Below are 14,187 nucleotides of genomic sequence, written 5' to 3'. Positions count from 1 at the left end.
TTATGGCTACAAATATGACAAATTCGTAGATAATTTGTATTTTTCCTAACCATACAAACCTTAGCTTTTTACATGGTGTATTACTTTCGGCGTAGCTGAAATATCAAGCCATTAGATTTTTAACAAGGGTTAACTACCCCCTCGCTAGTTAACAAGGGAGTAGGGGAGGTGTAGCTAGCTACCCCTCTCCCCTCACACACCGGTGAACTGATTCACTTCGCTTAGAGGTAGGACTTATCTTGGGGGACAGGGCTGGCGGGCAAGTATGTGTAAATAGCTAAGGTTTGTATGGTTAGGAAAAATACAAATTATCTCCGAATTTGTTATTTGTTCCGTAACTGAAATACAAACCACGCTATTTACATGGGGTGACCTAACCCTTAGGTAGGGTGGTAAGTCACAGCCTTACTGGCTTTGGCTTTGCCCGGGGACTCAGAATCCGAGTGTGTAGCGCTCGAGATAAGAAGACCCTGCACCTCGCAAGTAGCAAGGAACGTGCGGCCTACATAAGCTTGTGTGTGAAGGAATGAAGTGTGACTTGTCCTAGGAAGTCGACCTGAAGTCCTTTAGATGGAATTCTAGGCTAGGACGTTCCCAATACCACCTCGTCAGGGTATGGGGGACGTGACAGTATTATTTAATACTAGGAACACAAGGAAGCATGGTTTGCCTGCAGTGGTTTGAGGTCAGCTAAGCAGAAAACCCAGGATGCTGCTTTCCCCAAGAGAGGGGAGGATGAAGAAAAAAGTAAGGGCCAGGCATACTTTTTCATTCATGTAGACTAAAACCGGGTAACAATGCCCACAACCTTCTGCTACTTGTCCATTAAGGAGCCTGAGGTTAGACCAGCTGTTGTGTAGCCACCACAGGGCCGATAGAGAACGTATCGAGCCTCCTGTGGGTCACGTCCTGCAGGTAGTGGGCTGTGAAGGTCGTTTGACGCTTCCAGACCCCAGCCTGTAGAACCTGCGTCACTGAGAAGTTTCTCTTGAATGTCAGGGACGTAGCGATGCCTCTGACATCGTGTGCTCTAGAGCGACGTGACGGAGGAGGGTCTGGATTCAGGGAATGGTGGATGACCCTGCGAATCCAAGCTGAGATGGTGTTCTTCGTGACCCTTCTCTTCGTCCTTCCTGTGCTCACAAACAGGGCTTGCACTCGAGGATGAACTGCAGCTGTTCTCTTACGATAGAGCCTCAGACTCCTTACTGGGCACAGTAGGGGATGGTCTGGGTCATCTGTTACAGAATGGAGACTTGAAATCCTGAAGGAGTCGAACCGTGGGTCCGGAACTCCAGGATTTTGAGTCTTAGCAACAAACTCAGGGACAAACCCGGACGTTACCTCCACCCATCCCCATGAATGTGCGACGTTGTACGAGAGACCATGAAGTTCACTGACTCGCTTGGTTGAGGCCAGAGCGAGCAGAAACATCGTCTTTCAAGTCAGGTGACGATCAGAAGCCTGGCGTAATGGTTCGAACGGAGGTCTCTTAAGAGACCTGAGGACACGAACCACGTACCATGGAGGAGGTCTCACTTCTGACTGAGGGCAGGTAAGCTCGTAGCTTCGTATGAGTAGAGAAAGTTCCAGCGGGAAGTGTAAATTCCCTTCAGCCTGAAGGCGAGGCTTAAGGCTGAGCGATAGCCTTTCACCGCCGAGACTGAAAGGCGCATTTCTTCCCGCAAATACACAAGAAACTCCTCTATTGCTGGAATAGTGGCATCGAGAGGAGAGATACCCCTTCCACGACACCAACCACAGAAGACTCTCCACTTCGCCTGGTAGACCCCTGCAGATGACTTTCGCAGGTGTCGAGACATCCTTTCCGCAACTTGTTGCGAAAAGCCTCTCTCTGTGAGGAGATGCTGGATAGTCTCCAGGCGTGAAGCCGAAGCGATGCTACGGCTTTGTGGAAGATGATGCAGTGTGGTTGCTTGAGTAGCTCGTGTCGTGGAGGAAGTTCTCTCGGGAGTTCCGTCAGGAGCTGCAGAAGGTCCGGGAACCACTCTGCATGATGCCATAGGGGAGCTATTAAGGTCATTGACAGGTTGACCGATAGACTGGTCTTGTTGAGCACCCTTCTCATCAGACAGAACGGTGGGAAGGCGTAAACGTCGATGCTGTCCCAATGTTGTTGGAAGGCATCTTGCCAGAGTGCCTTGGGGTCCGGGACTGGGGAACATTACAGCAGAAGCTTAAAGTTCAAGGCTGTCGCGAACAGGTCCACCGTCGGGGAACCCCACAAAGTCAGGACTTTGTTGGCTACTTGAGGATCCAAAGGCCACTCAGTACTCATTATCTGCGATGCTCTGCTCAGACTGTCGGCGAGCACATTCCTCTTGCCCGGAATCAAGCGAGCCGATAGTGGAATCGAGTGGACTTCGGTCCATCTCAGTATCTCTACTGCAAGATGGGATAGCTGTTGTGAAAAGGTACCTCCCTCCTTGTTGATGTAAGCCACTACCGTGGTGTTGTCGCTCATGACCACCATGGAGTGACCCTCCAGGATCTGTTGGAATTGTTGAAGTGCCAGATATACCGCTTTCATTTCTAGCATTTCATAGGCCTGAGATCCTGTGGTTCAGAACGTGGGCCCACCACCTTTCTTTTGAAGGGTCCGAAAACAGCATCAAATCCGGGGGGAGGACGAGAAGATCCACTCCCTTTCGAAGGTTTCCGTCCGTCACCCACTACTGAAGGTCCGTCCGTTCCGCAGGACCCATAGGGACCTGAATGTGCGGGGAATCGTGGCCTTGATTCCACCGGGACTTGAGCCGCCATTGCAGGGATATCATCCTGAGGTAGCCATTTGGAACCAGACGGGCCAAGGAGGAAAGGTGACCTAGGAGACGTAACCAAGATTGGGCTGGAAGCTCTCCTCCTTTGAGAAAAGGATCTACGACCCTCCTCAGCCTTGCTATCCTGTCGTCTGATGGAAAGGCTTTGTGGAGATTGGTTACCAATATCATGCCTAGATATACCAGTTGTTGAGATGGAAGCAGAGAAGGCTTCTCGAGATTCACCATGATCCCTAGATCTTGGCAAAGTCCCAGAAGCTTGTCTCGGTGTCGAAGAAGGGTCAATTCCGAGTCTGCCAGGATCAGCCAGTCGTCCAGATAGCGGAGGAGATGGATGCCGATCCTGTGTGCCCATGAAGATATCAGGGAGAACACTGGTGAATACCTGGGGTGCTGTGGAGAGACCGAAACACAGCACCTTGAACTGGTAGATCTTGTTGTTTAGGCTGAATCTCAAGTACTTCCTGGAAGACTGATGGATTGGGATCTGGAAGTACGCGTCCTTCAGATCCAGTGTACACATGAAGTCTTGCGGTCTCACTGCAAGTCTGACCGTGTCTGCTGTCTCCATGCAGAACGGAGTTTGTTTGACAAACTTGTTCAGAGCTGAGAGGTCGATGACGGGTCTCCAGCCTCCAGTAGCCTTCTTTACGAGAAAGAGTCGACCGAAGAAGCCTGGGGAGCCGTCGACAACCTCCTGGAGAGCATCCTTCTTGAGCATGGTCTCGACTTCTGCCCGAAGGGCTAGCCCCTTTACCGATCCCATGGCATAGGAGCTCAACGACACTGGATTCGCTGTCAGGGGAGGTAGAGATGTTATGAACGGGACGCGATATTCCCGACTGATCACGGAGATCGTCCAGGAATCGGACCCGAGTTGCTGCCACCTGAATGCACGACTTGCACGCACCCCCCCCCACTGGTGGACATGCAGGGAGATTGCCAATCCTAGCGCTTGCGGCCTTGGCCGCTCCCTCTAGGATTCTTGCCTCCCCTGGAGGACTTTCCGCCCTTCTTGTCTTTGACAAGAAAGGGCTACTGCTTGGACACCTTCGTCTTTGCTGCCACTGCCGGTTTCATCGTCTTGAATTGGCGAGGTTGTTGAGGTGCTGAAGGTTTGTAGGGCTTAGATGTAAGAGCCCTTTGGAGAATAGAATCGTGGTTCGATTTCCTCCACCTCTCAGCAGCCTGTTCCACATCTTTGGGCTCAAACAAACTCTTTCCCAGGATGGAAGAGTGTCTGAGCTTGCAGGCATCCAAGGCTAGGACCTTCGAGTGGAACCTCTCGGCCACCGCATCACGTCGTTTCAAGATCGAGTTTGCCCACAAGTTCGCAACATGGTGGGCCAGAAACTTGATGGTACGTGTGGCCGAGAGGAGGAAGGTCTCCAGGGCTTTCCTGGTGCTCTCCTTGGACAGATCCTCGGGTCGCAGCAGGATGCCCAGAGACCCTAGCCAGACATCCAGCCACGAAGTGGCCTGTATGGAACACTTTGCGACCTTCTCCTGACTCAGGATCTCTGTTACCGAGAATGTCGCCTGCCAGCTAGAGAGTCTCTCAAGAGACTCCCCTGGTAAGCTCTTCCACGGAGTGGTGGAGCGGGAGAGCTAAACAAGGCTCCTACATGATCTCAAAGTACCTCCTCTGTTGCACACGAGGAGGTGGGAGGAGCTTGTTCCCAGCACAGGAACGGCTAGAGGAGGCGAGCTCGTAAAGCTGGCCCTCAACCTAATCTCTGGCCTTAAAGGGTTTCTGAGTACCATAGACTTGGTCCAGGACCGTATCCTTGCCTTCAGGGGGGCGGTCCCTGAGTCCTTGAAGTTGTTGAGATGCCTCATCAGAGTCAGGACTTGCCAGAAGGTGTGCTCAGAATCATGCTGCTTTCCTCCTGGTGAACCGGCAGCAAAATCTCCTGTCCCCAAAGGCTCTACTTGGGGGAACTCTCAGCATCCTTCGATTCCCTCCTAGGAGGGATACGTAACTCCAACAAAGAAGTCTGAGGGCTCTTCTCTCCCTGACACGGGACGATTCTCCTGCTCGAGGTGGGGTTTCTCCCATTGGTGCGGTGGGAGAAGGTCTCACCTTGGTAGAGGGAGCGCGCTCGCGCGATGGGAAAAACACAGGGGTCGCGCGCGAGAGACCGTTGAAAACTCTCGCACGCGCGAGCGAGACTTCATAGGGTGAGCAGGAATCAGATTGACGTGCAGGAACAGAATGAAGAGCCCATGAAAATGTCGGCGTGCGCGCGTACGAGGTTGTTGGCGCTTGAAGATCGTCGGCGCTCGTGCGCGAAAGAAGATCGACAGCGCTTAAAGATCGTCAGCGTTTGCGCGCGTAAGAAGATCGTCGGCGCTTGCGCGCGTAAGAAGATTGTCGGTGCTTGCGCGCGTAAGAAGATCGTTGGTGCGGGGAACCATCAGAGCCTGCGCGCGGACGATCGTCGGAGCTTACGTGCGTAGGAAGATTGTCAGAACTAGCGCGCCAAAGAAGATCGTCAGCGCTTGCGCACGTAAGAAGATTGACGGTGCTCGAAAATCGTTGGCGCTTGCGCGCGTAAGAAGATCGTCGGCGCTTGCGCGCGTAAGAAGATCGTCGGCGCTTGCACGCGTAAGAAGATCGTCGGCGGTTGCGCGCGTAAGAAGATCGTTGGTGTGGGGAACCATCGGAGCCTGCGCGCCGACGATCGTCGAAGCTTACGTGCGTAGGAAGATTGTCAGCACTAGCGCGCCAAAGAAGATCGTCAGCGCTTGCGCACGTAAGAAGATCAACGGCGCTCGAAAATCGTTGGCGCTTGCGCGCGTAAGAAGATCGTCGGCGGTTGCGCGCGTAAGAAGATCGTCGGCGGTTGCGCGCGTAAGAAGATCGTCGGCGGTTGCGCGCGTAAGAAGATCGTTGGTGCGGGGAACCATCGGAGCCTGCGCGCAGACGATCGTCGGAGCTTACGTGCGTAGGAAGATTGTCAGCACTAGCGCGCCAAAGAAGATCGTCAGCGCTTGCGCACGTAAGAAGATCAACGGCGCTCGAATATCGTTGGCGCTTGCGCGCGTAAGAAGATCGTCGGCGGTTGCGCGCGTAAGAAGATCGTTGGTGCGGGGAACCATCGGAGCCTGCGCGCGGACGATCGTCGGAGCTTACGTGCGTAGGAAGATTGTCAGCACTAGCGCGCCAAAGAAGATCGTCAGCGCTTGCGCACGTAAGAAGATCAACGGCGCTCGAAAATCGTTGGTGCTTGCGCGCGTAAGAAGATCGTCGGCGCTTGCGCACATAAGAAGATCGTTGGTGCGGGGAACCATCGGAGCCTGCGCGCGGACGATCGTCGGAGCTTACGTGCGTAGGAAGATCGTCAGAGCTAGCGCGCCAAAGAAGATCGTCAGCGCTTGCGCACGTAAGAAGATTGACGGCGCTCGAAAATCGTTGGCGCTTGCGCGCGTAAGAATATCGTCAGCACTCGCTCGCGAAAGAAGATCGTCGGCGCTTGAGCACGTAAGAAGATCGTTGAGCTAGGATGGAGGGCGACGATCAGGAACTGGGATGATCAACACTGGAAGTTCTGGTGAGCACCTGTGCGCTAACTCAGGACTGGAACAGGATTCCTCTGGAAGGAAGTCTCAGGAACAGCATGAACAGTATTCGTAAGCACGAGACGTAATGCTCTATGCTCGTAAGAACACAGAACACAGCCCCGTATTCGTAAGCACGAGACGTAATGCTCTATGCTCGTAAGAACACAGAACACAGCCCCGTATTCGTAAGCACGAGACGTAATGCTCTATGCTCGTAAGAACACAGAACACAGCCCGGTACTCGTAAGCACGTGAGGCAATGCTCTGCTTTCAATCACGAAAAATGACGATAGATCCTAGGAAGCACAGGAAGACAAGGGGGAAGGATCCGTGACTACCATCTCTCTACTTGGTGCACCCCAGTACCAGAAGAGACAACCAGGAGACTGGTCCTGCTCTCGAGGAGACATACCATACGAAGAGCACCTCTCCCTTCATAGCAGGAGGAAGTGTAACCTTACCCTCAAACACTTGAGGTGTTGGGTTCAGAAGGACCGCTCACCTAGAACCAGTGCAAGAGCGGAAACCGACCCAGAATGTACCAGTTAGCGGCAATGACCATCCATTGTTCCTTCCCGAAGAAGAGCGATCATTAAATTCCATGGAACTGTAGCGAAAGGTCTTCCTAGGCGACATTCCTCTTCCCGAAAAGGAAATGTCTGACGAAGAGAAAGGAGAGAGAGAGAGAGAGAGAGAGAGAGAGAGAGAGAGAGAGAGAGAAAACTCTAGTTCTCCTTGCCAATGGTTCATGCGCCCTCTTGCAGGAGTAAATTACAACAGCTTCCTTCCCAAAACACAAAACATCTACACTGGAGTTTTGTCGCAAGGGAGCACAGGGACTGCTTTACACAGGGGTCACACCCAGTGACACTCTGGCGGTGTCAAGCACACCAGCCAGACGATAACTTCAACACAGGCAGGTAGGAACGATTGAACATTCAGACAAAAACGAGTAAGTCCCTCACGAAGGAGCACTACCACAGAGCAAGAGTTGAGTTACGGTTCAAAAACTTCAAAGTCTTCCTGATAGGAAGAACGTGAATGAACTCCTCAGAAGGGGAACTGTAAGTCACGCCCTTAGCAAAGGTACGCAACAGATTGAGAACCAAAAGTTTGTATCTTCAAAGGAATTAAAGTCTCTTCGCCAAATGCTTACCTTTGGGTGTGTTTCCACTCTCACAGAGAGAGGTGTAATGCATAGCAACAAGAGAAAACCCAATACTTATCACAAAAGAAAGTAAGGAAAGGTCCAGCTGTAGGAAGATGAGAGCAGAGACAGTACATATGTACATACTGGTTGCTGTCGAAGAAATGAGTGACGTGATACTTGTTTACGACTCAGAGGCCATTTCAGCCTAGCTGAAGACATCCTCTTCATTAAATGATGAAGAGTTTATATCAGCATAGGAACAGAGACACTATTACTAACTATGGCTATTCCTAGCAGAAACTCCATACCAGCTATACTTCATGAATTCTTAATATAAAAAATCTACCCTTCATATAACATTTACTTTTGAATTTACCTTTCATTGGATAAGATGTGGATCAAGTCCACACTGCTCCCAGAGGAAAATCCTTGAGGCCAAGATGAACGGATAATCCACCATCATATCCAACCCCCTCCTCATCCTCAAAACGAATGGACAGTGACGATATGTGACCGCTGTACAGATCAGGGTCATGACCCTTGTCTTCTGAAAGAGAAACATATGTATGAGTTGACATTATCAAAATAAAAAAAAAAACCAAAGCATGTCTACACAATGCATAGTCTCTTTAATCACAAAATATAAATACAACATAAAAGTCAAATATTCTTTCACAAAACATCTTTGGTCAAGGAAAAGAAAAGAAAAAAAGGGCAAATTGGCCCACAGATTTTAAGGATTAATTCTATAAATATCACAAATTTTAAGTAATTTGTATTTTTCCTAACAGTACTTACCTCAAACTACTTTCTTAGGAGTATCTGGGATCCCTCATTCTACCGACCAAGAATTTTGCTCAGTTCCCCCTCTCTCCGCTACCTTGTCGGGGCGCTCCGGGGCGGAAGGATGCTTGCCCTGGGGCGACCCGGGGTCAGCGCATGAGGTTGCGCTCGTTAGATCGCCAGTAAGCGTATGTTTAAGTCCTCCTCGAACTCCTGTAGGATACTCAGGGTAGGATGGGTGGGCCATAACCCGAAAGTAGTTCAAGGTAAGTACTGTTAGGAAAATACAAATTACTTAAAATTTGTGATTTGTTCCAACACAGAGTACTTACCTCGAACTACTTTCTTAGGAGACTTATACTTTAGGAGGAGGGAGTGGCTTAAAGTTCTGAATATTTCAAAACATCCTGGGGCCAGTGACCTAGGTAGGAGGCTAGGTCTAGATTGCCCAGGGAGAGATAGGAGAGTAGGGGAAAGCATGCAAAAGTCTATCTTATGTACAACTCACCTTTAATTATAATCCAGACATGGCGTGCCTCAACATCCCCCTCTCACCTGGAAGGGGGATATGAAAAAGGATGGGATAAAGGAAAGGGGGTAGCAAGGAAGAGGGAGAGTAAGGAGGAACCTGTGTCGTTTACGATTATTTCCCACGGGCTACCTGGGGCCCAAACCACTAAACTTGTTGCATGGCCGAAATGATCGGCCCAATGGAGAAAGCATCCAGGGACTTTCTCGTAGAGTCCTTCAGGTAATGGGCTGTAAACGTGGACTGTCTAGCCCAAGTGCCTGCCCTTAAGATTTGGCCCACCGCCATGTTAGTGTCAAAGGCCAAGGATGTGCTAAGGCCCCTAATATCATGGGGTCTCGGGGTCCCAGGCACCATGGAGCCATCACTCTCGTAGGCCCTCTTCATAGCCTGCCTAAGCCAGAAGGATATGGTATTTTTGGACACCGCCTTCTTGACTGGAACTGTGGAAACGAACAAACTCTTGATGGCCGGTCTGAGTTTGGATGTCCTACCGAGGCATTTCCTGATAGTTCTTACCGGGCACAAACGCAGGTCTTCCGGGTTGTCCGAGCGCGGAATCGCTGGGATGGAGAATTCTTCGAACCTGGGATCCGCAACTGCAGGGTTCTAGGTCTTCGCCACAAACTCTGGTAAGAACTTAACATGTCCTTCCACCCTTTCGAGTGTGAAACCTCGAAGGACAACCCATGGAGCTCGCTCACCCGTTTGGCCGAGGCAAGGGCTAACAAGAAGACTGCCTTGAGGGTGATGTCCTTGTCCAAAATGTCTTTAAGCGGTTTGAAGGGGGGCCTCGAGAGAGCCCTAAGAACCTTGGCCACATCCCACTGGGGGATCCTCGAGGAGCGGGGGTCACAAGTTTGTTCAAAACTTCTGATCAGCATGGAGATGTGGCGGGAAGTGCCTAGATTGATGCCCTTGAGTTTGAAAACCTGACCCAGTGCCGCACAGACTCCTTTGATGGCTGGAATGGGTACTCCCTTGCCATCCCGTAAATGGACTAAGAAGTCTGCGATATTGTGGACCGAAGCGTCTAAGGGCCGCAGATTCTGAGTAGCACACCACCTAACGAACGTTACCCACTTAGCTTGGTATACGACGCATGAGGATTTCCGGAGATATCCCGACATCCTGTCAGCAGTCTTGTCTGAGAAGCCTTCCCTCCTTAGCAGTCACTTGATAACCTCCAAGCGTGAAGCTTCAGGCCTTGGGGGTTTTCGTGTAGCCTTTGGAAGTGAGGCTGACTTAGGTCTTCTCTTGTCGGCAGGGGCCAAGGAGGAAGGGTGGCCAGGTCCTGAAGATCCGAGAACCACTCCCTCTCTCGCCACCAGGGCGCTACCAAAGTCATCTTTGTGGTCTTGGCTTGTCTCAGCCTGTTGAGAACCTGCCTGATGATCCCGAAGGGAGGAAATGCGTAGATGTAGAGACCGTCCCTAGAGTGCTGAAAGGCGTCCTCGAACGCTGCTGTCGGATCTGGCACTGGGGAGCAGAATATGGGGAGTTTGGTGTTGAGTCTTGTGGCGAACAGGTCTATCACCGGGGAGCCCCAATGCCGGAGAACTTCTTGTGCCACCTGGGGGTGCAGAGACCGTTCTGACCCCACCACCAGTCCTGTCCTGCTGAGTCCGTCTGCCAGAACGTTCCTTTTTCCTGGAATGAACCTGGCTGTTAACTGAATGTGGTTCCTTTCGGCTCATTCCAGGATCTGAGCTGTGAGGTCGCACGATTCCCTTGACCTTAAGCCTCCCTGCTTTTTGATGTATGCCACCACCATGGCATTGTCGCACATGAGTGCCACCAAGTTCCCCCGGAGGAGACGGGGGAATTCCGCTAGGGCGTTCCGTACTGCCATGAGCTCCAGGAGATTGATGTACCGGGCCTTTTCCTCCTCTGACCATTTCCCCTCTGCTGTTTCCTCAAGGAGATGCGCTCCCCACCCCTCCTTTGATGCGTCCGTGAAGAGCAGCATCTCCGGGGGAGCGGCGCCGAACGGAGCCGAACGGAATTCCCTTCAACGTGTGACTCCTGTCGGACCACCAGAGAAGAGTGTCCCTGGAGGAGGGGGATACCGGAACTATCTTCTGCGGGGACTCCTCCGCTGACCAGAGATCCTTCAGGTTCCACTGGATCGGTCTTAATTTGAGCCTGGCCTGTGGAACTAATTTTTCCAACGAGACTAGGTGACCCAATAGCCTCTGCCAATCCTTGGCCCTCACCGGAGTGCCAGCTAGGAACGGGCGAATCACTTGGTCTAGATTGTTCAACCTCTCCTGGGGGTGGGAAGGCTCTTGTTAGCTGGGAGTCCAGTACCATCCCCAGGTACGTCATCCTGGTGGTGGGGACTAACTGGGACTTCTCGAGGTTGATCGTGATCCCGAGGTCCTTGCAGAACTGCAACAGCAGAGAACCTTGAAACTTTAAGTCTGCCTCTGAGGCTGAAAGAAGCAACCAGTCGTCGAGGTACCTGATCAGTCTGATGCCCTGCTTGTCTGCCCAGACCGAAACTAGGGCGAACACCCTTGTGAAGACCTGTGGAGCCGTCGAAAGACCGAAGCAGAGAGTCCTGAACTGCAGAGTCTGAGCGCCCCACCTTACTCTGAGGAACTTCCTGCTGGAGGGGTGAACGGGAATCTGAAAGCAAGCATCCTTGAGATCCAGGGACATCATGAAATCCCCTTCTCTCAAGGCTTCAGCATGTCCATTTTGAAGGGAGTCTTCTAAATGAACTTGTTGAGGGCCGAGAGGTCGATGACTGGCCTCCAACTTCCCGTCGCCTTCTCCACCAGGAAGAGCCTGCTGTAGAAACCTGGGGAAGGCTCGTGAACCTGTTGCAGGGCTCCTTTGTCCAACATGGCGTCCACTTCTGTTTGTAGGGCTGTCCTCTTCTCTGAGTCCTTGGGCGCGAGACACTCTGCCTGGTGTTCGGGAATCAGCGGGGGCGGAACTGACAGGAAGGGAATCCTGTATCCCTCCCTGAGGACCGTCACCGTCCATCGATCCGCTCCGTTGTCCAGCCATGCTTGCCAATAGTGTTTGAGGCATCCCCCCACCTGAGGCGTGGGAAGGTGTAGGGGGCCTCTCTCCCTATCTCCTCCTAGGGAGACGGACGGAACGGCCTCTCCTTGAGCCTGTGAACTTTGGCCTAAAGGAGGCCTGAGGTTGGGCACCACTCATTCTGGAGGGCCGAGGGGTCTCGTGCCAAGAAGAGGTAGAAGCTTCCTGCCTAGCTGGAGGCGTAGGCGGGTAGGCCCCATCTGTAGTGGCTCTTCTCACCGGGAGCCGTCTTGCCGACTGCTGTCTGGATTCGGTTGTAACCTTCATCCTGCTGACCCTCTCCATCGCCTCAGTCACTGTTTGTAGGGGGAACACCGTCTCACACCAAACGGGAGAGTTTCTCAGGAACTTCGATTCCTTCTCGGGGAGTCTACGGGGCAACCTGTTCAGATTAGTGTTCCTTCTCCTCAGAACCCAGTTGGCCGTCTGGGTAAGGGACTAAAAAGTTAGGAACTTCATGGCCTTGCCCCCCGAGCGGATTAGTTCCTGTAAGAGTGATTGATTCACGGGGAATGACAGGGCATGAGCTAGCTGGAAGCCTGCTAGGGTGCACGCCCACCAGTCCAACCAAGAAGTAACATTTACGATGTCCTGAGACGTGTCCTCCATCATGGCAGCTTCCGCTTGCGAGAAGGCCACCGGTGCGTTCAGGCTACGCTCGTCCGGATTGCCCTGGTTCAGGGTAGCGACCGCTTCCTCCACCGTGCGGGGCCCAGAGTGACGCCCGTCGGGCACATAGAATTTCTTCTGGGTCATAAGACCTGGCAGGAGCTTGGAGGAACCCTGTGCCCTCAACGAGTTCTTTGGGCCTGCAACAAAACGGTCCACATGCTCCATCCCCAGGGCAACATCGGGAGCTAATGGTAGTCAGAGAAGGTTTCTGCTGGACAGGATTGTCCACCATCCTGCCCAGACCTGAGAGCCAAGCTTGCTCCGCTGCTGGTTGCGGTTTATCCAACCTGTGGTGCCGCCGGATAAGTGCCAAAACCTTACAGTAAGACGAGACCTCGTCTGGGGAACACTGGCCCGCTCCCAGAAGTTTGTCTACAATCTGTACCTCCGTGTTGGAAAGCTCATCGATCACGGAGGGATCCGTGGGAGCGGAGGCATCCCTCTCCTCCTGGCGGAGTGATGGAGCGGGTGCCTCCGTCGCGGGTAGAGCCGCTGGGGCGGAGGTAGCCGTCATGGGTCTACCTCCTCCCGGGGTAACCCGGGCGATGCTAGTCGATGGTTGCGACAGCGCCATATCCCGGAACTTGGCCAGAGCCGCTGTGATGAAAGGTGATGAAGTTGAGCCGCTGGGTCTAACCAGCGGAAGTTCCCAATACACGGGTGGACCCGCCGACTTACTAGGTCGGGGCAACTGAAAGTGTGCCAACGGCCGCACCCGACGAACGGATGGTGCCGAAGAGACACTGTGCAAGGGTACGGAAGCGGCTCCCGCGGTTACCGAAGTAGGCACTGGAGCGGCGACCTTCTTGCTGGATTCACGGCGGTGCCGAACCACCGTGATATACCTTTTCCTTGGGGAGCTCCTCCTCCTGTGTCTCCTCGAGGACTTCGACCTATTCCTGGCCAGGCTGACGTGTGAGCTCGGTCTTCTCCTCCTGGACCACTCCCTCTTCCTCCTGGAGTCACGTCCGCTGGAACTAGCCGAAGAGTAGGAATCGTAGGAAGAATAATCGTCTGAAGAATAGGAGCTCGCCGAGTCGTCCGTCTCAATGACGAGCCTCCTAGGGGTCCTTGGTCTGGATCTCGGGGTCGAGGGTTCCATGAAGTCCGGCGGAAGCGTAGCCGAGAGCGCCGGGGGTGAGCGGATAGAGGGCCGAGAGGTGAACCACCCTTTGAACTCCTCCTCATTCCTCACAGGCGACCTGAAGGGCGTCCTAGGCGCCGTCCACACAATGGAGTCGGGATTGGATGAACACGTGGGCTGCCTTTCTTTGTCCCGACCAACCCCGGAACACGCTGAACCTGAAAAACCTTGCCACGATGTGGGGGTAGGAGCCGATTTGGGATTCCCCCACACTGGGTCTTCACCTGAGACGGGTCCTGCGGGCACCAGACCATCGTCTACAATACATACTTCCGCCACACTAGCAGACTCCCCACTCGTCTGTGTAGGCCCCTTTTCCACAGATTCACCAACATCAGACTCATGAGGAACGGCAATGGGCCGTTTCCCCGCAACGGACTTAGATCGTCCCCTACTCTGGGTAGGGTAAGGAGAAGGAGAACCTCTTTCCGACTGCGCTGAGGGCGACGTACGCGGCGAGGAAAGGCCTGGCTTCTTCGGCAATTTCTTG

General features: G+C 52.9%; 1 long non-coding RNA gene across 1 annotated transcript in view; it reads right to left on the bottom strand.

The window, feature by feature from the left end:
- LOC137633645 (uncharacterized) overlaps nt 1-8,058 on the bottom strand; it is a 191,943-nt gene extending 183,885 nt beyond the window's left edge. The window contains exon 1 of the long non-coding RNA XR_011042331.1: nt 7,892-8,058. This is a non-coding gene — a long non-coding RNA (uncharacterized lncRNA). The remainder of the gene's footprint in view (nt 1-7,891) is intronic.
- Between the last annotated feature and the right edge of the window lie 6,129 nt (nt 8,059-14,187).

This window comes from Palaemon carinicauda, chromosome 43, assembly GCF_036898095.1.
Source record: "Palaemon carinicauda isolate YSFRI2023 chromosome 43, ASM3689809v2, whole genome shotgun sequence".
Taxonomy (NCBI): domain Eukaryota; kingdom Metazoa; phylum Arthropoda; class Malacostraca; order Decapoda; family Palaemonidae; genus Palaemon; species Palaemon carinicauda.
Note: the sequence above shows the minus strand (reverse complement) of the source record. Positions and strands in the feature narration are given on the sequence as shown.